General features: G+C 43.0%; 1 protein-coding gene across 3 annotated transcripts in view; it reads right to left on the bottom strand.

Moving 5' to 3' along the window:
* HNF4G (hepatocyte nuclear factor 4 gamma) overlaps positions 1-24,492 on the bottom strand; it is a 165,495-nt gene extending 141,003 nt beyond the window's left edge. The window contains exons 1-2 of one of the 3 annotated variants that reach the window (XM_073679464.1): positions 24,423-24,473; positions 24,269-24,320 (exon numbers count right to left, since the gene is read on the bottom strand). The gene's annotated coding sequence lies outside the window, so the exon portion shown is untranslated. The other 2 variants (XM_073679465.1, XM_073679462.1) reach the window with 2 other exon arrangements.
* Between the last annotated feature and the right edge of the window lie 904 nt (positions 24,493-25,396).

The raw sequence follows: 25,396 nt of genomic DNA, 5'->3' as shown, positions 1-25,396 counted from the left end.
ACACTACAGCAACATCTTAGAAACATAGGGTCATAAGAAGCCGCCATTACGGCTCTATGTATATGATACCATATGATACCATATTGCCTTTATTATTTCTTTAGTAAGAATGTTTAATACATTTTGATTATTTATTACACTTTAAGTAAATTATACATTAACCTCTTCCCAACACTGCCTATTTTCGTTTTTGCGTTTTCATTTTTATACTCCCCTTCTTTCCAGAGACATAACTTTTTTTTCTGTCCACATAGATGTATAAGGGCTTGTCTTTTGCTGAATGAGTTGTACTTTGAAGTGGCAGTGGGCTTCGTATAGTCTGATCAGAATGTTAAACTAAGAATCTCATGTTCAGCTTTGTAAAGTTTTGCCTAGCACAATTAGATTAACATGTGATTTTTGGGTGTGCAGTCAGTCTTTTTTCTACAGTTCAGCATATTGCATGGTCTGTCGCCTCTTTTTTTATTTGGACCAGCACTCCTCCCATTTGGCACAGGTGTTTTGAATTTGATGGAGACTGCAAGAGGTGTCCACTAGTGATGAGCGAGCACTAAAATGCTCGGGTACTCGTTGCTCAGGTCGAGCACATTTCAATACTCGGGTGCACAACCCGAGCAACGAGCCCAATGTAAGTCTATGGGAAGCTCGAGCATTTTTCAGGCGGCTCCACCCGATGGTCTGCAGAGGGTCTAAAAATTGCCCAAATCGATAGGAACAGTGCTCAAATGACATGGGAACAGCATGGGGAAGACCCCTGGAAGCATCTCTGACTCCCAGATCACTGCTGTCAACAAAGTTGTCAGAGTATTACGCCACTTTTACGGACTCACAATAAAACATACAAAAACTAAACCAAAATGGATTTTCCTGGGAAATATGTTAAGGAACATCCTTTCCAGGGTATTGACTTGTATATAAGGCAAAATAAATAGCCAAAAACAAAAATACTCCTCCACACCTTGGGCTATGTTCACACGTAGCATTTTTGATGCGTTTTTGCACTTTTGCATTGCTTTCAACCAAGACAAATGCATTCACCAGAAAATGTCATTTTAACATTTTACAACCTTATCTGGCCTTATGGTGTGTGACACATCATCAGACACATGCATACAGTGCTGAAAAGACATGGAAACAGCATGGGGAAGACCTCTGGAAGCATTTCTGACTCCCAGGTCACTGCCTAAAAATTTGCCCATCATAAGTAATCCTTGGCGCATGCTAAGATGCCTCCCGCCATGCATCTATCATTGCAGACTTGCAACAATCACCGTCCACATCCTTGTCCTAGTGCAGCATTCAGTTGTCCCTAATCCATTCCTTGGAATGCAAGCGCAAGTATGCAGCCAGCCACCCATCAACCCATAGGCTGCAATACTATACTGTCAAATTTTTGACAGCTGCTTGCACTTGAAATGTGGCCTTTTAGGCTCATGGATGCGGAAGCTTTTCATAACCTCTTGCCGGCGGCGGCCGGATGTCCATACTCGGTCCCCAGCCACCACTGTTTCTCCCGGTGTCATCTCAGCCTTCCACAAGCACGGGTCCCACAACATTTCCCCTTACTGGGAAGGACCGCCTAACCACAAACACGTGGACAGGTGAATGTGGCCAGGGACGGTACGGAGCCAGTCCATAGCTTTTTTTGCTGAGTTGTATTTCACCACAGCCATATTTTTTAGCTTGATGAAAGGACTTGGGAAACCATAACTACCCAGCTGTCATTTCTCCCAGGAAGTCCTCTAAAGCTGCTTTCATTTGAAATGTGGCCTTTTAGGCTCGTGGAAGCGGAAGCTTTTCATAACCTCATGCCGGCGGCGACCGGGTGTCCATACTCGGTCCCCAACCGCCACTGTTTCTCCCGGTGTTGTCTCCACCTTCCACAAGCACGGGTCCCACAACATTACCCATGCCCTCCCCAGTGCACTTACTGGGAAGGACCGCCTAACCACAAACACGTGTACAGGTGAATGTGGCCAGGGATGATACGGAGCCAGTCCACAGCTTTTTTTGCTGAGAGTTGTATTTCACCACAGCCATATTCTTTAGCTCGGTGTAAGGACTGGCATAGAGGGAAACCGTATCAACTTTGGGTGTCATTTCTCCCAGGAAGTCCTCTAAAGAAGCTTTTGCAGAAGCAATGGCAGCCCGTCCAACATCAACTCACACTTCTCGGTGGTGCTTTGACACACAAACATCTTTCTTAGCGCATTTAATTACATGACTACAGAGTTGGGCAATGGCCTGATCTGCAATCTTGTTTGAGAAATAGCATGCATAAGCACGACCAATCCACATTAAAAAAACAGCCATAGAGTGTCCGCGAACCTTCCCCCACACTTTTCTTAGCCAGGGCTGCTTCTCAGCAGAGTTGGACCGACCTACCAGAAAACCAGAGACTCCTCCGGTGGGCCCTGGCTTCTCCTTCAGGAGAGTTCATAGTGCCGAGGTGAGGCCATGATGATGATAGAGGCCACCATCTGCTTAGTTTTCTGTTACTTGGAATGCAAGCGCAAGTATGCAGCCAGCCACCCACCCACTGGCTGAAATACTAAACTGACAGATTTCTGGGCAGCTGCTTGCACTTGAAATGTGGCCTTTTAGGCTCGTGGAGGTGGTAGCTTTTAACAACCTCATGCCTCGTGTCCATACTCGGTTCACAGCCATCAATATTTTTCCCGGTGTTGTCTTCGCCTTCTACAAGCGCGGGTCCCTGAACATTACTACTGGTACTTTTCTGTGGGAATTTGCTTGCCTCCTACCAGCCTGGAATATTTCCAGTAAACTATAGTACGACGCCATGGTATTAGCACTGCCCCCAGTAACAGTAGCGAAGCCATCCCCAATTTCCTTGTCAGGAATTTTATTTGGTAGACTGACTGGCTGCCCAAATACATTATTTTCTAACAAAGGAGCTGAAGATAGAGTGGCAGTAGGTGCAAGTTTCTCCAGCCTGTTAGATATTAGAGGGTGAACGGCAGCACATTTTTTATACTAAAGAAAGATCGTACTGTTTTGTTTTTTTTTACGTTATTTTTTAAGGCAAATGCATTCACCGGGAAATGTCATTTTAACATTTTACAACCTCATCTGGCAATGTGGTGTGTGACACATCATCAGACACATCCTGTTTCATTGATGATGGAGGGACTCTGAAAGACACATACAGCAGGGCCACAGTAACGAATACTACATGTTCCCATTAGAAAGGAGAGAGTCTTCTATACAGTTATAGGGTATGCAGTGAGTCCAACGGCTGACCAAATTTAGGAAAAACCCCACTAAGAAATTAAAGACACGTAGAGCAGGGCCACAGAAACAACAAATTCCCATTAGAAAGGAGAGAGTCTGCTATACAGTTATAGGGTATGCAGTGAGTCCAACAGCTGACCAAATTTAGGAACAACACCACTAAGAAATTAAAGACACATACAGCAGGGCCACAGTAACGACAAATTACCATTAGAAAGGAGAGAGTCTGCTGTACAGTTATAGGGTATGCAGTGAGTCTAACGGCTGACCAAATTTAGGAAAAACCCCACTAACAATTTAAAGAGACATAGAGCAGGGCCATAGTAATGACAAATTCCCATTAGAAAGGTGAGAGTCTCCCAAAGTGTTGGCCTATGCAGTGAATGCAAGGGCTGCCAAAAATTTGGAGGCACTTCAATGCCCCTTGGAAGAGACATGGAGGAGGCCGTAATAAAAAAAAGTTCCCATTAGAAATGAGCGGGCCTCCTATACTTGTAATGCCCATGCACCAAGTGTAGGGGCTAACAAACATTTTCCCATGGGGGTATACATGAACATTCTGTATACAATTTTTTTTTTACAGGCTTCATAAACACCCTTTAAAAAATTATGTGGGTGTTGCATCACGGACCACGGTCACCCTAGTGATATGGTGGTGGAGGATGAGAAGAAGGAGCAGGACAAGAGCAAATAACCAAAATCAGGAAGCGCATACCCATATCTGGGTGTAAAAAGGTGCATGGTAATACACCTCCCAAGAAAAGACACTGGATTGGAGTTTATATTAGGCTGCTATCATTTGGTGGTGTTGAGAAGTCTGGCCCAATCCAGCCCTTGTTCATTTTAATAAGAGTAGGCCTGTCAGCATTTTCAGTTATAATTCCACCAGCGGCACTAAAAATCCGCTCTGATAAAACACTGGCGGCAGGGCAGGCCAGGACCTCCAAGGCATAGAAAGCCAGTTCATTCCACGTATCCAGCTTGGATACCCAATAATTATAAGGCACAGTGGAATCACGGAGGATGTTGGTACGGTCAGCAAGGTACTCCCTCAGCATTTTCCCAAACTTTGCACTCCTAGTGAGAGTACCCTGCGCCTTAGGAACTATGCGATGGGAGGGTCTGAGAAAACTCTCCCAGAACTTTGACAGTGTTCTCCTGCTTCTGCTGGATTGAAGTTGTGTCTCTCTCGCCTGTACTCCTTGGTTGTCCAACAAAGTGTTCCCTCTGCCGCCAGCGTTTTCAGATGGAAATTTTTTTAATTGTTCCGCAACAAGGGCCTTCTGGTACAGCCCAATTTTTGTAGACCTGTCCGCCTCAGGAAAAAGAGATATTAAGTTCTCCTTGTAGTGTGGGTCTAGAAGTGTCACCAACCAGAAATGACTGTCACCCAAAATTTTAAGAACGCGAGGGTCATGGGAAAGGCAGCGTAACATGAACTCAGCCATGCGTGCCAGACTACTAACAGGCAAGACTTCCATGTCCTCACCAAGAGGATGACTGACCATGCTCTCCTCATCCTCTTCTCTGTCCTCTGGCCATCCACTCTGAACAGATGGTATGACAGCTGTGCTGGTAGTACCGTCTATAGAGCAGGCAACTAGCATAGTCCCTCCTCCTCCTCTTCCTCATTGTCACCCAATCCACGTTGGGATGAGATGAGACTGGGCTGTGTGTAATCACCCTGTATGGTTCCTTGCTCCATCTCATCATGCTCCGCCTGCAATGCATCCTCTTTTATTGTGAGCAGACAGCGTTTCAGAAGACAGAGAAGCGGGATGGTGACGCTAATTATGGCGTCATCGCCACTCACCATCTTGGTGGAATCCTCAAAGTTTTGGAGGATGGTACATATGCCTGACATCCATGTCCACTCCTGAGGTCTTATGTGTGGAGTCTGAACTGAATACCGACGGCCTTGTTGCTGCTGGTATTCAACAACTGCCCTCTTCTGCTCACTAATCCTTCCCAACATCTGCAGTGTAGATTTCCAACATATGGGGACATCACACACCAGTTGGTGAACCGGAAGCTGCAAACGTTGCTGAAACACGGCAAGGGCGGCGGAAGCTTTAGCTGACTTTCTAAAATAGGCACACAGGCGGCGTACTTTAACAAGCAGATCAGACAGCTCCGGGTAGGATTTGAGAAACCGCTGAACCACGAGGTTAAGCACATGGGCCAGGAATGGTATGTGTGTGAGCTCGCCTCGCCTCAGAGCCGCCACCAGGTTCCGGCCATCGTCACACACAACCATTCCTGGCTGTAGATTCAGCGGTGTGAGCCACAGATCTGCCTGCTCTTTCAGAGCTGTCCACAACTCTTCAGCATTGTTCGATTTGTCACTTAAGCATATTAGCTTCAGCACAGCCTGTTGCCGCTTGGCCGAGGCAGTGCTGCAGTGCTTCCAGCCTGTGACTGATGTGGTCATTTCGGAGATGGAGGCTGAAGAGGGGGAGGAGGCTGAAGAGGATGAGGTGCAGGAGCTGTTGACCGTGGAGGCAACCCCGATTGACCTAGGGCCCGCAATCCTTGGCGTCGGGAGGACGTGTTCCGTCCCAAGCTACGACTGGGTCCCGGCTTTCACTATGTTAACCCAGTGTGCCGTCACCGAGATGTACCATCCCTGCCCACAAGCACTTGTCCAAGTGTCCATGGTTAGGTGGACTTTCCCGGTAACTAGGTTGTTGAGGGCACGGCTAATGTTTTGGGACACGTGCTTGTGTAATGCAGGGACGGCACACCGGGAGAAATAGTGGCGGCTGGGGACCGAGTACCGAGGGACGGCCGCCGCCATCAGGTTACGGAATGCTTCCGTCTCCACGAGCCCAAAAAGCAACATTTCGAGCGTAAGCAGTCGTGAAATGTGAGAATTTAGTAGTGTGGCCTGAGGGTCGTTGGCTGCATATTTGCGGTTGCGTTCCAAGGACTGGGATATGGACAACTGAACGCTGCGGTGGGAAAAGGACATGGACATGCTTCCTGATGCTGCTACTTGAGAGTGTGCAACGACAGGTTCAGGGCAGGAGGCATCTTCGCATGCACCATGGACAGGGGATTGGCTTGCATGCACAACAGCGGAAGAAGCAATGGTGCCACCTGCAGACACTGCTTCTGGACCCTGGGGTTCAGCCCACAAACTCGGGTGCTTTGCTGCAATGTGCCTGATCATGCTCGTGGTGGTCAGGCTCGTCGTTTTGCCACCCCTGCTGATGCTGGCCTGGCAGGTGGTGCAAATGGCCTTTTTGGGGTTATCAGCAGAGTCTTTAAAAAACAACCAGACTCGGAAAGACCTGACAGTTGTACTGGCAACTTCCTTCATGCTGGTGTTATGGGGAACGGTTGCCTGTCTTCTGTCTGTGGCCACCACACTGCTTCTTCCTGCCTGTTGGGGTGCTCTGCCTCCCTCCACCTGTGTGCTGCTGTCCTCGCTCTGCATGTCCTCCTGCCAGGTTGGGTCATTTACTATATCATCCACCATCTCATCTTCCACTTCCACACCCTCGTCCTCCTCCTGACTTTCTGGCAATTGTGTCTCATCATCGTCCACCTCTTGTGACACTTTTCCACTGTCGCCTTCGTGTGACTGTTGCTGCTCAAATATTTGGGCATCGCTACAGGCGATCTCCTCTTTCCCCGCTTCAAGTGGACCGGGCGAGAGGCCCGAATCTATGAATGGAAAAGTGAACAGCTCTTCAGAGTGTCCAAGTGTTGGATCAGTTGTCTCAGGGCACTCGGGATGGTGGGAGGAAGGAGGATCAGGGTGAGAAATATGCGGTCCAGACTCAAGGCTACTGAGACTTGACTGTGTGGAAGACAGGGTGGTGGTGGTGGTGGCTAAGTGACTGGAAGCATTATCCGCTATCCAACCAACAACCTTTTGACACTGCTCTCAGTTCAATAGTGGTGTGCTGCGGTCCCCTAGGAATTGGGACAGGAAGGTCAGGCGAGAAGATGTGGGTGTTTGTTGTGGCACAATTTCAGCTTGCCCATGGCCTTGTCCTCGGCCTCTGCATGCACCATCACCATCATGTCCAGTTCCCTGTCCCTTGCCACGTGCCTTGCCCATTTTAAATGAAGGACAGTATGTTCTATGCTCACTACAAATGACTGAGTTTGGAGCGAAATTATATGTGATCCGTTTGACGGAGAAAACAGAGTTTTAAATACCTCACCCGTAGGTAAGTAGTTTGAACAGCAAACTTTTGTGAATTGCTTCACTGACACACTGAAAGAAATTTTTAATGGAGGCCCGAAATGGCAGTATTTTATGACAACGTATATGTGATCCGTGTGACGGAGAAAATAGAGTTTTAAATACCTGGCCTGTAGGTAAGTAGTTTGAACAGCAAACTGGTGTGAATAGCTTCACTGATAAACTAAATGACATTTTTAATGGAGGCAAGAAATGGCATTATTTTCTGACAATGTATATGTGATCCGTGTGACGTAGAAAACAGAGTTTTAAATACCTGGCCTGTAGGTAACTAGTTTGAACAGCAAACTGGTGTGAATTACCTAATACACAAGCAAATCTCTCCCTAGCTCAGCAGCACCTCTCCCTACTCTGCCTGATTCCGGAGTGACTGTGACGAGCACAGCGGCGCCAGGTCTGATATAGACCTGATGACACTGTGAGGCCATCCAATCACTGTAATGCCACAACCACCATGGCTGCGGCACTACAATGAGTGGCAGGCAATCCCTGCATGTTGATTGGCGCTCTAAAGAGCACCAAACATGTAGGGAGGGGACCCGAGCTCCCGCCGAGCAACCCCGGAAATACTCGGCGAGCGCCGAGCATCTCGAACAGTGAGATGCTCAGGCGAGCACGGAGCAGTAGCGAGCACTCTCGCTCATCGCTAGTGTCCACTTATTTTTAATCTCAGTTCACAGTCTGAGAGCTTGTGGAAAGTGAGGTTTTTTGGCGCCTTTCACTTGGTGTTGGTGCTGTGTGTCCGTGGGCAAAATACGCTGACATGCCCGTTTTTTACATGCTGCACGGTCCACAAAATGTCTCAAGCTGAACACACATGGATGACATCCATGTGTCATCAGTGTGACATGTATCGGCGCCTGGGAATCGGCGGTACAGTTACCGCTGCTCCCAAGCGCCAAGTGCTGAACGCTGCCGTGGGATCAGCACGAGCAAAGGAAAATGTTGGGAGTAGTAGTAGTCAGTAGTAGTAGTCTGCTCCCCCAGTGTCCACCTGTTAATATAAGAATAAAATAATAAAATCCATTTACTCACCTATCCAGAGATATCCCCCGTTGTAATCCATGCGACCGCTGATGCCAAGGAGCCGGGGAGCATGAGCGACTCTAGCAAGCGGGCCTTGCACTGAGCAGAGCGTACAGAGTGACAGGACACCTCTCCTGAGTTCAGCGCAGCTTTGGGGCCCGTTCGCTGGAGCAGCTCATTCTTCACGGTTCCTCAGCGTCAGAGGATTACAGCGTGGGACATCTCCGGACATGTGAGTATAAGGATTTTATTATTTTATTCTTAATTTTACAGGTGGACACTGCGGGAGCAGACTACTACTACTCCAAACATTGTTCCTTGCTCGTGCTGATCCCAAGATGAGCAAGGGACAATGACGATGGCAGCGTTCAGCACCTGGCACTTGGGAACAGCGCTAACTGGACCGCTGATTCCCAGGGTCCGGAACGTGTGCTCCTGATGCAGCATACGGGCGGCACATAGTTGCCAAACATGTGCCACAAAGGTGTACATTGACGCACGGACACAGATATCTCCAATACTGTTTTTTCCGGTACTGGAAATATCCGGACGTGTGAAACTGCCCCTCCTGAAAGTGTGGATTTCATGAGAAAATGAACTTATTTCTTCCTGCCTCCCTGAAAAATGCCATCTTTTAGCCTTGGTGGTGTCCATGGAAAGGCTACAGTCACCATTTACAGCAGTATTCAAGCCCGACACTTGGAGTGACAGCTCCCCCCACAGTGTGTCTGTGCAGAGCGCGCTGTCAATCAAAGTGCAGCTCCTGGTGATTTAAATATTTAAATTTAAATAATTTGTGATTCAATTTGCCAAAAAAACTTTATTACATAATTTTACACATTGCACAAGGTTGCATCAGTCACAGAAGACTGACATGACCTTAAGTGCAACCATGTGGGCTTCCCCACAAAGCCATATAGCTATCACATTGCATATCACATGATACCCAATTTGGAGGGGCTGTCATACAAAGCAACCTATTCAGGGCATGTAGAAGCCATTTTAGGATGATATTAAAGTAGTGCTAGACATTAGAGCTCACAGCTCAGCAACAGAGAAAGGAAGAGAAAGGCCTAAAACACTGGATAAATACTCCAGACAGTAATATAATGAATAACAGTCAAGAATCTGTGGGTAATAGTCTGCGAATAATGCAGAGGTTCAATTATGAAGCAATGCCAGACTCAGTGTGATGGATCAGTGATGTGGTGTAGAATGCATCTTTCCTGCTGCATTTAAAGTGCAATTAGATTTTTTTTATTCCTAATGCACTAAATAGTAGGAGAAAAATAGCACAGTAGTTTTCACAGAAAAAAAAACTGAAATCATTGTCAGACAGTGTGCTTGCTTGCCATAAGTGAATGTACAGAATTTTTGCATTTCTTGTGCAATTTTTTTTATGATGGGGGAATAACTGTTGTTTTAAAAATACAAAAGAAAGTTCCACAAAATGCAGAAATCTATCTGTAAATTTCTACCTCACAAGGTGCGAGTATCGCAATCTACAGTGAAAGAAATAATTATTTGATTTCTTGCTGTTTTTGTAAGTTTGCCCACTGACAAAGACATGAACAGTCTATAATTTTAAATGTAAGTTAATTTTAACATTGAGAGATAAAATATCCCCCCCAAAAATCAAGAAAATCACATTGTATAAATTAGATAAATGTATTTGCATTTTGCAGTGAGAAATAAGTATTTGATTTCTCTGGCAAACAACACTTAATTCTTGGTGGCAAAACCCTTGTTGGCAAGCACAGCAATCAGACGTTTTTTCTAGTTGATGTTGAGGGTTGCGCACATGTCAGGAGGAATTTTGGTCCACTCGTCTTTGCATACCATCTCTAAAACATTAAGATTTTGAGGCTGTCACTTGGCAACTCGGAGCTTCACCTCCCTCCATAAGTTTTCTATGGGATTAAGGCCTGGAGACTGGCTAGGCCACTCCATGACCTTAATTTGCTTCTTTTTGAGCAACTCCTTTGTTGCCTTGGGAGTATGTTTTAGGCCATGCTCTTGCTGGAAGACCCAGCCACGACCCATTTTTAATGACCAGGCGGAGGGAAGGAGGTTGTCACTCAGGATTTTACGGTACACGGCTCCATCCATTCTCCCATTGATGCGGTGAAGTAGTCCTGTGCCCTTAGCAGAGAAACACCCCAAAAACATAATGGTTCCACCTCCATGCTTGACAGTGGGGATGGTGTTCTTTGGGTCATAGGCAGCATTTCTCTTCCCCCAAACACAGCGACTTGAGTTAATGCCAAAGAGCTCAATTTTTGCATCATCTGACCACAGCACCTTCTCCCAATAACTCACAGAATCATCCAGGTGTTCATTGACAAACTTCAGACAGGCATTCACATGTGCCTTGTTGAGCAGGGGGACCTTGCGGGCACTGCAGGATTTAAACCCTTAAGGCGTAATGTGTTACCAATGGTTTTCTTGGTGACTGTGGTCCCAGCTGCCTTGAAATCATTAACAATTTTCCCCTGTGTAGTTTTAAGCTGATCTCTCACCTTCCTCATGATCAGGAAGATTCTGCAAGGTGCCCCAGATCAATGTCGATTGACACCAGATCAATGTCGATTGACAGTCATTTTGTATTTCTTCCATTTTCTTACTATTGCACCAACAGTTATCTCCATCTCACCCAGCATCTTACTTATGGTTTTGTAGCCCATTCTAGCTTTGTGAAAGGTCTATGATCTTGCCCCTGATATCCTCACAAAGCTCTTTGGTCTTGCCCATGTTGTAGAGGTTAGAGTCTGACTGATTAATTGAGTCTATGGACAGGAGTCTTTTATTCAGGTGGCTTTGTAAGACAGCTGTCTTTAATGCAGGTAACGAGTTGATTAGGAGCGTCTAACTGGTCTGTAGGAGACAGAACTCATAATGGTTTGTAGGGGATCAAATACTTATTTCTCACTGCAAAATGCAAAAAAAATTATCTAATTTATACAACGTGATTTTCTTGTTTTTTTCTGGGGATATTCTATTTCTCAATGTTAAAATTAACCTACCCTTAAAATTACAGTCTGTTCATGTCTTTGTCAGTGGGCATACATACAAAAACAGCAAGTGATCAAATACTTATTTTCCCCACTGTAGCTTTCTTAATTTTGCCCGTCTGTTTTACTCGTTAAATTTTACATCTGTACACATCACATTAAAAGAGTGACCCTTTGCAGGTGTTGGCTTTTTGGCCACGTTCCTCATAGCATTTCTTATCTTGTTATTTTTGAGAAGAGGGCTGAATAAAAAAAAAAAAAAATGTAAACATTTGACTGCATGTCTGTCTTTTCACACCTGTTTTATTAGTCTAATGTGACTACTGTATTCACCCTACTTATACTGTGACCTGTTGCCACGTTTTGCTTTCTGTACATGTAGCTATCTATCATTTCTTGTTACTACAAGGGTTTAGTAATTGAGTTGTTAAAACTTAATTATAGTGCTATACAAAATGTATGGTAAAGCAAAAGCAGCAACGGCAATGGAAAGGGTACAGTAAAACAAATAAAAATCCATATCATAGCTAAAAATGCAGGAGCTGCTAGCAGCAGCAGAGGCACTGCCACAACCCCACTAGCATCAGCTGTCCAAGCAGTAGTAGTACCATGAGGCCACAATTGGCCTGATTTGCCTCTGGCAAGCATATTAGTGGGGACAGGGGTGGATTAAGAGTAGCAAGGGCCCCGGGCAGTTTAGAAGCAGGAGGCCGCACGTAGCCATCTATACAGAGCAGGAGGCCGCACGTAGCCATCTATACACAGCGGGAGGCCGCACGTAGCTATCTATACACAGCGGGAGGCCGCACGTAGCCATCTATACACAACGGGAGGCCGCACAGCGCCACCTATACACAGCGGGATGCCGCACAACGCCATCTATACACAGCGGGAGGCTGCACGGCGCCATCTATACACAGCGGGAGGCCGCACGGCACCATCTATACACAGTGGGAGGCCGCACGGCGCCACCTATACACAGCGGGAGGCCGCACGATGCCATCTATACACAGCAGGAGGCCGCACCATCTATACACAGCGGGAGGCTGCACGGCGCCATCTATACACAGCGGGAGGCCACACGGCGCCATCTATACACAGCGGGAGGCTGCACGGCACCATCTATACACAGCAGGAGGCTGCACGGCACCATCTATACACAGCGGGAGGCCGCACGGCGCCTTCTATACACAGCGGGAGGCTGCACAGCGCCATCTATACACAGCGGGAGGCCGCACAGCACCCCCCCGAGACAGCAGGAGGCCGCACGGCGCCATCTATACTCAGCAGGAGGCCGCACGCAGACATGCACGCACACAAACATATACAGATATGTACATACACGCATAAACACATTTGAAACACAAAAATACATATAAACAGACATCACACAATGATATCTGCCTGCACACACACACACACACACACACACACACACAGACTCACCATCCCCCGGCTCGGCTCCAGTCCTCCTGGCTCCTGCTCCTCTCCGGTGGTAAGTAGCACTGCAGGCCGGGCGCGCACTGCGTGACGTCACAGCTAGGAGATACGGCCGCGCACAGGGCCGTGTCTCCTAGCAGTGACACGGCCGGGCCAGCACAGGGAAGTTAACTGCTGCAGTGCTGGCCCGGCTGAAGAAGAAGCAGCGGCCGTGCGCCGCTGCTGGGGGAGAGGTCTGGGGCCCCCCTCCCGCCACTGTCTGCCTGCATGTGCCGCGGCGCCGCACATATAATGAGGACCATCTGGCCACAGACACCCCGGAGCCCCGGGTCCCCTGGAGGTTCGGGGCCCCGGGCGGTAGCCCAGATCATCCTCATTATAATCCGCCTATGAGTGGGGAGAAAACAGAGGCTGTTATGGATTAAATGGCAGATCAGTCATCTCAGTCACAGAAGTATGATGTTACCTCTTACGGAGACACTATCAATTTGAGTCAGTGTTCTGCACAGAATGGTCTGCCTGATCATGAATGACAGAGATATACTTATGAGTGTGCCCTATTACTCTCACGGGGATGAACAAACCAGGGAAGATGTTCAACCTGCAGACCACAAGTTCTTATACAGATTATGCAAATCCCTAACTTTACCCTGATTTTTCCCTGCCTAACTGCGGAGATTGGCACCCTAAAATTACACAACAATGCCCCCACTCAACATCAGCTGACCCTGAATGTCCTTAACTACACCCTAAACTATACACAGAGTGTAACCCAAAACAATAGCAACAGAACATAGAGCACACAGACAAAGGGTGAGGCACAGGGCTTAGAATGTGTTCTCACAGTCATACATGGAAGAGGGAAGAAAAAGAAAGGAAACCATAAAAAGACCGGTATACATGGAAATCCCCAGACACTAAATGTAACAAAATGGGATGAGTGCTGGGAAGGGGAACATGCAAACAAACCTAGGAGGAGCAATAGAGAAAACCTCAGCAAGATAATTGGGGAGCTGGGATAACTGGGGAGCTGGGATTCCAAACATGCATTCAACTTGGAATATTGCCAGCAAAGACTGCATGTGCTAGGAGAGTATAAATAGCAACTCCCAAGATGCATTAGGAAAAAACAAACAAAGAAGTGAAAATACATGCACAGAAGCTAAACAGCAAAGCAAAAGAAAAACAAGAGCATTATTAGCAGCTGGACAGAAACAACACAGGCTGTGGTGCAACAGAGAGGAAAATCGACCACACAGACAGAGGTCCCCAGATTGAGCCCCAGAGTCAAGATATGACAGGTATCATACAGTTATATGAAAAAGTTTGGGCACCCCTTTTAATCTTAAGCTTAATGTTTTATAAAAATTGGTGTTTTTGCAACAGCTATTTCAGTTTGATATATGTAATAACTGTTGGACACAGTAATGTTTCTGCCTTGAAATGAGGTTTATTGTACTAACAGAAAATGTGCAATCTGCATTCAAACAAAATTTGACAGGTGCATAAGTATGGGCACCTCACCAGAAAAGTGACATTAATATTTAGTAGATCCTCCTTTTGCAAAAATAACAGCCTCTAGTCACTTCCTGTAGCTTTTAATGAGTTCCTGGATCCTGGATGAAGGTATTTTTGACCATTCCTCTTTACAAAACAATTCGAGTTCAGTTAAGTTCGATGGTCACCGAGCATGGACAGCCCTCTTCAAATGATCCCACAGATGTTCAATGATATTCAGGTCTGGGGACTGGGATGGCCATTCCAGAACATTGTAATTGTTCCTCTGCATGAATGCCTGAGTAGATTTGGAGCGGTGTTTTGGATCATTGTCTTGCTGAAAGATCCATCCCCTGCGTAACTTCAACTTTATCACTGATTCTTGAACAATATTGTCAAGAATCTGCTGATACTGAGTGGAATCCATGCGTCCCTCAACTTTAACAAGATTCCCGGTGCCGGCATTGGCCACACAGCCCCAAAGCATGATGGAACCTCCACCAAATTTTACTGTGGGTAGCAAGTGTTTTTCTTGGAATGCTGTGTTTTTTTGCCGTCATGCATAACGCCTTTTTGTATGACCAAACAACTCAATCTTGGTTTCATCAGTCCACAGGACCTTCTTCCAAAAAGAAATTGGCTTCTCCAAATGTGCTTTTGCATACCTCAGTCGACTCTGTTTGTGGCATGCTTGCAGAAACGGCGTCTTTCGCATCACTCTCCCATACAGCTTCTCCTTGTGCAAAGTGCGTTGTATAGTTGACCGATGCACAATGATACCATCTGCAGCAAGTTGATGCTGCAGCTCTCTGGAGGTGGTCTGAGGATTGTCCTTGACTGATCTCACCATTCTTCTTCTCTGCCTTTCTGATGTTTTTCTTGGCCTGCCACTTCTGGCCTTAACAAGAACTGTCCCTGTGTTCTTCCATTTCCTTACTATGTTCCTTACAGTGGAAACTGACAGGTTAAATCTCTGAGACAGCTTTTTGTATCCTTCCCCTGAACAACTATGTTGAATAATCTTTGTTTTCAGATCATTTGACAGTTGTTTTAAGGAGCCCATGATGCCACTCTTCAGAGGAGATTCAAACAGGAGAACAACTTGCAAGTGGCCACTTTAAGTAGCTTTTCTCATGATTGCATACACCTGGCTATGAAGTTCAAAGCTCAATGAGGTTACAAAACCAAAAAAAGTGCTTTAGTAAGTCAGTTAAAAGTAGGTAGGAGTATTTAAAACAAGAAAATGACAAGGGTGCCCATACTTATGCACCTGTCAAATTTTGTTTGAATGCAGATTGCACATTTTCTGTTAGTACAATAAACCTCATTTCAAGGCAGAAACATTACTGTGTCCAACAGTTATTACATATATCAAACTGAAATAGCTGTCGCAAAAACACCAATTTTTATAAAACATTAAGCTTAAGATTAATAAGGGTGCCCAAACTTTTTCATATAACTGTATTTGGACCATTTTTGATTTATTTTAAAATACTTGAAAAGTCTGTCAGTGGACTGTGTTATTACTTGGGCTGTTGGTTATTACCACGTTATCATCCATTTCTATGGTGAGATCATTTTGACATTGACTGTGTTTGCATTATAGATATTGAAATGTATTGGATAGAGTGCTAGAAGACCTCAGGCAAATGTATTCTCCATGAATTAAATTTTTGGTAAAAATTCTTATAACCTGGCAAATTTTAATTTTTACAGATTCAATATTATGTACTGGCCATGCATTCACGTATGGATATCTGACAGTGTGACAGAGAAGGAAGAGGAGTAAATGTAATACAAACAGTAGATGATTTTATCAACCAGTTACTACATGATGCGCCCTGGCTACCAGAAAGTTTAGCATGAAGAAAAGGTTAGGTAGACAGGTTGAGCCTTGCTCATGTTACTGGACAGTTTGCTTTTCCCACATGAGCAGGTGATGCTTCGTGTGCTGATGGAGAGCTATAGGGCCTAGTCAATTTGTGAAGGGATGTCATCTTTGCATTTTCCTCTTGCAAAGCCTATACACTGCAAAAGATTCATCGACAGGCAATGTAGAAATAAATTCCCTCACTCAAGACACCCAAATATTGGTCTCGCCACCACCACAATCAGAGTTTTCAGGTGCTATGGAGTCTCCTTCTCCCACCTCCTGATTGACACCTCTAGATTTGCCCTGACTCACTGAGCCACTACTGCTCCATGCCTGACAGAGCCACCGATATAACTAGGTGTCCAAAAATACAAGTGGCAACAGGCAGCAGTATTGCTAAATGCAGTAGTTTGTGACACTCACACTGTGTGGTAGATAGTCTCACAGTTAAATGTCTGGATTGTTTTTAATTCTCTTCTGTGTTTTTTAACACACTTATTCATCTGTTCCCAAAAAGGAATGAAGAATAAATTTTAGGTAAATGCTCAAAAAACAATAGAAACTACAATTTTGACTAACAAAATGGGTGTGCAAAAAAACAATAGTTTGATACATAGCCACTTTGTATTATAGACAGTCGCACAGTTTAATAATTGGATGCTTTAAATTCTCTTTTGTACATTTTTCACACATTTATCCCTCCTTCCTCAAAAATGACTGAACATGGAATTTTGAGACAAAAAAACAAAAGTGGCAACTAGCTGCAGTACACTGTCCATAAGCATAATTTAACTAAAAAAAGCTGGTGTGCAAAAAAAGTTTGTGACACGCACACTTTGTGAGGTAGACAGTTGAAGTTAAATGTCTGAATTTTTTTTAAATTCTCTTTTGCATCTCTTTAAGGCTGAGTGCACACGATGCGGTTTTAATGCATTTCCGCGGTGTTCAAATCGCCGCGGAAATGCATTAAAACCGCTTGGTAAGAGGTCTGCCACACTTAGCAATGATAATCCGTATGTGCTGTGCACATGATGCGGAAATTTCCGCAGCGGATTATCATTGCGGCACAAACCGCAGCACAACCAATTTACGTGCGATTTTGCCGTGAAATCGCGCCCATTGACTTGCATTGAATCACAGCAAACCCGTATGTATAATATCTATACATGTGGATTTGCTGCGTTTCGATGTAAAACAATAGGTGCAAAATTGCGCCACGTCTGGTACCCGGGTCGGGAGAGGAGGCTGCTACTCCTCTCATCCGACCGCTGCTTTGGCTGATAACAGCAAGAGCAGTGTGGATGGGAGGTGCAGCAGCCTTCTTCTCCCAGGTCACGTGCCAGCGGTAGTGTAAAAAAAGAATCAAAAAGTAAAAGTAAAAAAATAAACCTTCATACTCACCTCTCTGTCGGCCCCCGGTGCTCTCCTGGGTGATGCTGCCCCGTTGGCGGCTCGCTGCACCCCGCAGTGTGCTTCCAGGACCTGCGGTGACGTCACTGATCACCTGATGGTGATCAGTTAAAGCCGGTAATTAGCTGATCGGTCAAATGACCGACCAGTTGATACTGAGTGTGGGAAGATTCACAAAAATTTTCCCACGCTCCCTAGCTCACCGGGCCTCATTAGCTGATCTTCAGCTGATGAACCCCAGTGACCCCCTGCAGCACTGTATACTGATGATTTACATCCCTGTCAGTATACAGTGCTGTATTCTTCAAATGTGACATCAGTGATTGCTGATGTCACAGCTGTAGAAATAATCCTGATCATTGTGGAACATTCGTGATCGTGGATTGCGTCGTTGATGACTGACAGGGGAGGGATATGGTTGTTTGTTTTTTTACATTTTTTTCAGGAGATCGAGGGCTTCGCAGAGGCAGGTAATAAAAAAAATGTAGAACCGTGTCTGTTTTATTTCATTGAAATTCTTTATTCTGGCAATGTCTTTTATTGAAAATGCGCCGACCATTTAACTACATGGTTAGTAATGGGGGCGTCTTATAGATGCCTCTCATTACTAACCTGGGCTTCATGTCAGCCGCCAATACAAGGCTGACGTGAACCCCAACCCCATTACCCACTGCCACCGCTACAGGGCAGCGTGGAAAAGCGAGGCTAAGCTCCAGATTTGGCGCATCTTATGGATGAGCCATTTCTGGGACTGCTGAGGGGTGATATTAATAGCTGCGGAGGAGGCTAGTACTCATGGCCCCTTCCATGGCTATTAATATCAGGCCGCAGCTGTCTAGTTTAGCCTTTTCTGGTTACATTTTATAGGGGACCCCATGTAAATTTTTTTCTGGGGTCCCCCTGTAATCTAGCCAGTGAAGACTAACAAACAGCTGTGGACTGATATTAATAGCCATGGAACATTGATGGCTAAAGTCCCCTTCCGCGGCTACTAATATCAGCCCCCATCGGTTGGCTTTCCCTCTGCTGGTTATAAAAATGACGCGGGAGCCCACGCCATTTTTTTTTTTTTAGTCTTTGTGCCCAGAATTCAGACGTAGCAGCGCTTTGAACGCAAATTTTTGCTGCGTCAAAAATGTTGCATTCTATTGAACGCAGGTAAATCCATGTGTTCACTGAACCATGTGGATTTACCGCATTCAATACTTTCTAGTGGTCAAATTTCTGTTGTGGAGACTAGCGACTCCACAAGAGAATTTGACATGCTGCGGTCCTTAAAGACGCACCGCATGTCATTGCCCGCGGGTGATTCACAGCCTCAGATGCACGAATAGCGGACATGGGATTTCTAGAGATCCCATGGAGTATGCTGTAACATCTGGACGCTGCAGGTTTGACGCTGTATAAACATGCAGCGTCAAACCTGCAGCGGCTCCTGACCGTAGCCACGTACCCAAACTCACCCGCAGCATGTCAACTTCTGTAGTGGACACGCTAGTCAGCACTGCAGATTTTGACGGATTGAAGTGTCATTATATGCGATGGATACACATTTACCGACAACAAAAGTGCGGCATTATAAGTCCGCGTTTTGGATGCAACATAAATACGTTGTGTCAAAAGTGCTGCTGAGTGCTGATCGGGGAGTGGGGAAGTAGGGGCTAATCAACCAGCTGTGAGATGTTAATTATGACCAGGGAAAATGTTTGCCTAGTGGCACAATCCCCAGCTAAAAAAAACTGCTCACAGCAGTTGCATAAATTACGTGATTAGAAATGCTAATGAAGATTGGGTGAATGGGACTAGCTGACACCCAGCCCTTTTGTTTGGTGATATCAAGGTGTCAATCAGACCTTTTCATGACCAAATAAAGTAAAGAAACACACAGACACAGTGTAAACACTTTATTTGAAATACAACAGACCCATTCTTTAATCATTTAAATGAACCAATATACTCACCCCAGTTCTTATGGTAATCCAAGGGCTTAAGCAATGTCCCACCAACTTTATTTAGCTCCAAAAATCATTCATTGATGCTCAAACGCTTGAAAAAAGCTTAAAAAAACACATGTAAAAACGCATCAAAAACGCCTAAAAAATGCATGTAAAAACCGCATGCGTTTTTTTCTGACAAGGAGAGACAAAAACACTCCGGAAATTTCTGCTTCAAATCTGCATCGTGGGCACATACCCTAGCACAATTATTCCCAGCTGCACAAAAAGGACCGAACAAGAAATGCTAGGTACATGGCACTCCCACAATAACCCACAGTATTGGTGTAGTGTTTATGTATGTCAAATTAGACTAATGTAACAGGTGTGTAAAAACTCACCACTTTATGTGACAGACACTGGGATAGATTTTTTTTCCTTTTAGCAAATTTGTTTGCTTACTGCAGCATGTACAATTAAAAAAGAATTGTAATTGAAATGCAGCTTCTACACTATAATCACTTAGATTAATCACTGCATCACTGCTACATGCTTTACTATCTCTGGCTCTCTTTATATCTCCCTTTAAATTGAATATCTGTGTATTATTCTCTTTTCTGTATACTAATCTTCTAGACTGCTACTGTTCCACAGTACACACTATCTGTCTTATTTGTGTATTTTATTGCTTTCTCTATTTTTACTGCTAAACTGTGAGCTCCGACATCTCATTGTCCAGATTCACCCCAAAATGGCTGCTGCACTCCCTGCCTCTGCTTTTATACAGGCTATGATCGACCCTCCAGAATGGCTGTGCTATTTCTTGGATATGATAGCTGCAAGGCATTATGGGGATGCTAGTTAGGCCACCGCTGAAGTTGTGTGAGCCTTCTCAGGCTGACGCAATCTTCTGCAATATGTGAAGTAGTGGCGGACATTTTTGGCGTTTCACATGAAGTGAATAGCAATTTGTTTACATTTTCCATGTTAAGCGTATTCCTAAAAATTGAAAACAAATTTGATTCGTATCAAATCAACTCTCTCATCTTTATCTTTATGACCCAACTCCAAATAGTACATGGAGTGGAATAGTACATGGAATAGTCACATTATGCTAATATAAACCTTGCATTAATTTGCTTCCCTAGGTAAGGCACTATGACTATAGAGCAGAATTTTTTTGTTGACATGCTGTCTGTGCAGGAGGCTATATGGTTGTGCTGTGTATATAGCGACACTATGTACATAGCATATCAATACAGTTACTAGCATGGACAGGTGGCATGTAAACAAACACTGGCACATCTGCAGATAAAATCCATGACATCATGGGGCTGGTTTATATTAGAGAGTTGAAGCACTATGGACTTGGAATAAAAATAATGAAATGTAATAGAAATTCAGAGCAAAAATAAATTGAGAAATATATTTAACAATTACAAGCATTAATAATCTGTATAATTCACGTTACACTGAAAAATGTAATATTTTTAGTATCTGAAAATTCACAGGAGAGGATAACTATCATATATACAGATGTAAGTCCTATATATATATTGAGTCACAAAACCCACTAAGATATCCAATAGAAAAATATACAGTACAGACCAAAAGTTTGGACACACCTTCTCATTTAAAGATTTTTCTGTATTTTCATGACTATGACAATTGAACATTCACACTGAAGGCATCAAAACTATGAATTAACACATGTGGAATTATATACTTAACAAAAAAGTGTGAAAGAACTGAAAATATGTCTTATAGTCTAGGTTCTTCAAAGTAGCCACCTTTTGCTTTGATGACTGCTTTGCACAATCTTGGCATTCTCTTGATGAGCTTCAAGAGGTAGTCACCGGAAATGGTTTTCACTTCACAGGTGTGCCCTGTCAGGTTTAATAAGTGGGATTTCTTTCCTTATAAATGGGGTTGGGACCATATGTCATATTTTATTCTATACCAAATAAGTCCAAATGCATAATAATGGAATTAATCACTAAGACAAAATATTAAAAGCGAGGGATCTAGGATGAAGACACAAAAACCAAGGGACACACAGGGGCACAAACTGTGTATGCAAGGTTAGAAAATAATGCTATAAAATCAATTCAGTACAATATGCTCCATGCATCAGAAAGTGTAACTATGCTAAGAACATTTGGATTTGTGGGTAAGTGTCAGCATTGCTGAACTTATTAGCATACTTAGACTTTCTGATGCATGGAGCATATTGCTCTTAGGTAATTATTGCTTAATAGGATTTAGCTACCGTTACTATTTGTTGTTTTGATATACCCTTTGATCTCTGTCTATATACAGCCCATGAGCATTCGTGTACTTTGGACATTATCTACATCTATACTGAATTGATTTTATTTTATATTATTGCTTGTTACCCTTCCATTCACTTGTTGTGCCCCTCCCCCTTCCTGTGTCCCTTTGTTTTTTGCCATGTTCACATGTTCCGTATTTGGTCAGTATTTCACATCAGTATTTGAAAGCCAAAATCAGGAGTGGAACAATCAGAGGAAAAGTATAATAGAAACACATCACCACTTCTGTATTTATCACTCACTCTTGGTTTTGGCTTACAAATACTGAGGTAATATACTGATCAAATACTGAACATGTGAACTTGGCATTTGAGTCTTCACCGTGGATCCTTTGATTTTAACATTTTGCCTTAGTGATTAATTCCATTATTATGTATTTTGGACTTATTTGGTGTATAATAAAATTTGACATATTTTTATATATTTTTATTTTTGTTGGGTTTTCTGACCCCATATATTTATAGGACTTATTTCTACATTGGAGTTTTTTTTATATGTATAATTTAGGGTCTATGGTCCCTGTATCTTTTCATATTACATTTGTTATTTGGATAATAATAATAAAATCCTGAATATAGGCCTGAGCATTGATATATTAACCTTGTATAGTGATTATATTTGGACACTGGTGGCATTATGAAGACATCTATGTGATTAAGGCCCATGTTGGAAATCTTGCTCTCAGTTTTTTAGCTATAGCAATGTCAGGGACAGTGAATAAACTAGCTTGCTCACAGGAAAAAATCATTAGTTTATTTGAAATACATAGATTATTTTACATGTAACCATGAAAACCTGAAAATAAGATAGACAAGGAAATGTTTACAGATGTGCAACTGAAATATTATGGATCAGAAACTCCGGCTATAATCAAACATCACTCACCAACCAGGTAATAATTGAAAAAAGCAATATAGAAGACTAGGGCCAATGGATAAAATTGCTTTATTTTCCCCTAGAATTCATTACAGTGCTTATTGCCTCTACTTGACTGCAGAGATTGGCACCTTACATGTCATGTATTGGTGCACCAGCTCACCAGCATCTCAACTTTTAGACCTTGAGCAAACATAGCGTCAATACACACAACAGGTACAAATAAGTTCATAAATCAACCACATAATATATATTTAATGATAAATATAAGTTTCAAACTAAGGAGAATTTTTATTTATATGAGAAAAATAAGAAAAAAATGTTGGTGATTTTCAAATGTATTGTAGATGTGGAGCAAATTTGTTTCTATTTCCTGCTTTAGGTTATCTATGTGCAAAAAGGTTAGGAGATCTTATGGAATGTTAGTGTCTAGAGGCCTCCAAAGACCATGTCCATTCCCACTTCAATCTAATGTGTCATTCCACCGCAATGTGAGTCAACCTCACCTGGAACACCTTTATTATTTACATGATAACATCACTGTATCTCAGTGTCAACCTCATCAGTCTAATAGAGATGCTCATTAATCTTACAGCCGCCATAATGAAATATACATACATCAAATAGCTGTTGGAAGCGCTGTTGATATATTCTTACACACCAAGTAAAGTGAGCTAAAAAATGTGTGTAAAAGTGTAATCGTGCTATTGAAGGGTGTTCCCGATTCTGTAGAAGCAGGGAGTTGGCTTAGATTCTCAGGAAAAGTATTAAATGCTTTCAAGAATATATGAAAGAACATAAAACATGATAGACGGTGAAATAAAAGTTCAAGAGAATTGTTTGTTGAGTCATGTTAGAATTACGCAAATGCATTTCTTTTTTAAAAACCTTTCACGTCTCAAATAAATGCTCTCAAATCGCAAAGAATATTGGTAAGCTTATTCTATCGCAGCCAAATCTTTATGTACGTCACCACCTTTATAACATATCATACACTGCAGGCCATTTTGAAACAAACTATAATATTTGAATGCAATCATGTTTTCACTTTTATTTTGCCACAATTTTTAAAAATGCTGTAAATAAGCAAATTAATATTAACGTATCAAAAAGATATATGTATTTTTGGACTTTTTTAAACTATTTCTTAGCAGTAATATGCAGCCCACCCTAAGTCAAAGACAAAAACGATATCAGCAAATGACAGCAACTTTAACAAGTGTCATACAGATCAGCGACACAGAAGTCACGTGGCTTACAAGCAACCTCGCTGAAAGAAACATTAAGACAATTTGTTTAAATAAACACCCAATATCCTTCCAAGAATATTCTTGGCATTTAGAAGCGTGCAATTATTTAGTTCTGCTGTCACCTTTTTCATTTTCCTGTTTTTCACTAACCTTTTTTAGATCGTCTTCTGATCACAAATACTTCATGTTCACAATTCACTTTCTTCACAGGATAAAGAACAATGTTGTCAGCTTTTCTGGATGAAATTTCCTAAACAGGCTGCTATCTCTACACGCGTTTCTACCATATGCTATAGAATATTACCTTTACTCAATGGCGACAGGGCTGCCTACCATCAGATCGATTTACTAAACAAACTAAAAACGTGGGTGGGGATGTTAAACAGTAACTACTGTAGTAAACCACAGAGCAAAATGAAAGCTACCAGTATCGCTCTTTCCAATAGGAAACTGGTTTAGAAATCATTAAAATAGTGGGCAATGGGATTAGAAATTAATTGTGGAAAATCATTAATATTTCCTTTACAAGAATATATTGTACATGATGAATAATATATTATTAGTATTGTTATAGAATATTACTCTATTATATATGATTAGGTGAAATTTTTTTTTTTTTTTTTTTTACCAAGAATCGTAATATTGTATTACCATGAATTGTGTGTGTGCTTGAAAGAGGGATGCTTATACATAAGGATATTAGCTCCACTAAGGACAGGAGCCAATGTGTAACTGCAATCTGTAAGCAAACATTTGGAATATGTTGATGCTGTATGAATATATATAATATGTATGAATAAAAAAAAAATATGTACTTAAAACTTTAATTATTACATACAGCAATACTAAAGAACTAGCCATAAGACGATTGCACATTTAAATCTCCTAGGGGGACGAAGAAAAAATATAAAAGAAAGTTAATAAGTAAACATTTTTTTTAAATATTAAAACCAATTTTAAAAAATGATGGAATCAATCCACCCACCTCCCTTTTACCAATCCAAAAATAAGGCAAGATAAAAATAAAATAAACTTTTTTTAACTGCCTTTGGCTCAATCTTGAATCATGGCAACTAGATGGATGAAAGAACTGTAGGAAGATAGATCTTGTGCAAGCCTAGAGAGATCCACCAGTGTCTTTTCCACCATTATCTTGATAGTACCAAGCCATCGAGTGTTGCTGGTCTTCCTCTTCATCTTGTTCCAACTATGATGTCCTTCTCCAGTGATTGTTGTCTTCCTATAATGTGTCCAAAGTAGGAAAGTCATAGCTTGGTG

Source organism: Phyllobates terribilis, unplaced genomic scaffold (assembly GCF_046119375.1).
Source record: "Phyllobates terribilis strain yellow unplaced genomic scaffold, ASM4611937v1 Scaffold_4__5_contigs__length_816908805, whole genome shotgun sequence".
Lineage (NCBI taxonomy): Eukaryota > Metazoa > Chordata > Amphibia > Anura > Dendrobatidae > Phyllobates > Phyllobates terribilis.
The sequence above is the reverse complement of the archived record's forward strand: the minus strand, read 5'-3'. Positions and strand labels throughout refer to the sequence as shown.